This window comes from Myiozetetes cayanensis, unplaced genomic scaffold (genome assembly GCF_022539395.1).
Source record: "Myiozetetes cayanensis isolate MyiCay16 unplaced genomic scaffold, myiCay2020 scf47, whole genome shotgun sequence".
Lineage (NCBI taxonomy): Eukaryota > Metazoa > Chordata > Aves > Passeriformes > Tyrannidae > Myiozetetes > Myiozetetes cayanensis.
The window spans coordinates 546971-548243 of record NW_026087709.1 but is presented as its reverse complement, the minus strand read 5'-3'; positions in this window follow the sequence as shown (position 1 = coordinate 548243).

Below are 1273 nucleotides of genomic sequence, written 5' to 3'. Positions count from 1 at the left end.
TTTGGGGGGGCCACACGGTCCCACTGCGGTTTGGGACCCCTCACACTGCCCAGGCTGGGGGGGGTTCCTGTCCCAGCCAGGAGCCCCCCGGGCTGTCACTGCTATGCCCCCACACGCACAGGGACACGGTGGGGCTGCTCCTGCCCCGGGAGCTGGGGCTCAATGCGGGAGTTGTTCCCGGCTGTGCCGCACCCGTGGGAGTCGGGGCTGGAACAATTAAACCTTGTTTTGCCTGCGAACCCCTGGACTGAGGGGGCTGTTCCTGGCTGGGAGGGCGCTTAGACAGTGTGTGGGGCTCCCCCCAACACCCCAGTGTTGGGGTCCCTTCCAACCCTGTATGTGCTGTGGGGCTGAGCCCCCCACCATGGGCCTGAGCACCCAGGAGCCATCACAGGGACCCTGGGGGGCTCTGCAGCTCCTTTTCCCCCCATTTCTCTACCCTGAGATCTGCAGCTGGGGCTGGGTGAGTGTGGGGGGGCCTGGCTGCGGTTCCCCCGTGTGGCTTATCTCCACCCAGTTGGGCTAATTACTGCTAATTACCCAATTATGGTGGTAGGAGCAGGAGCTGGTGGGGAGTGGGGTGTTGGGGTGCAGGGGGGATTCTCTCTGCCCCTACAGACAATGTTGAGGTGTTGGGGCTGGGGGGGGTGCAGCCTGGGGGCTACTGGGGGGCTGCACCCCCTGAGTAGCCCCCCCCAGATCTCTGGGCCTTGGAGTTTGGGCTCCCGGGGAGGGGGTCCCTCCGGGGCTCGCACGACCCCACCGGGCGTCCCAGGGTGAGGGTCGCTGGCTCTGACCGAGGGGGCTGATGTGCCCTTGCATGGGGGGCACCGGCCTGAGTCCTGCCCAGGGTTTGGGGTCCATAGGGTCACGGTGTGCATGACCGTGACTGCCCGGTCCCGGTCCCGCAGTCCTCTTCTCCGTCCGCCCTCGCGGCCCCGGTGCCGGGAGGAGGAGGGGGCGTGGCCCGCCCGCCTTGGCCCCGCCCCCCGGTGCCCACGTGCGCCGCCGGCGCCGCCGGGGTTAAAGCGCGGCGGAGGGATCTCCCCCCGCCCCCCCCGCCCGGCAGCGTGCGCTGCGCCCGCGCGCGCGCCGTCACACCCCCGCTCCCCGCGGCCGCAGCGCCCGCCGCCGCGCACCGTCTCCCTCCGCCCGCAAGCCCCCGCCGCCCAAAGTAGTGCGGGAGCCGCGGCGGCGCCCACCCCGCCCCGGTCCGCGGCGGTTCCCCCCTCACCCCCTCCCCAAAGGACCCAGCGCGGCGGCGGCCCCGGCA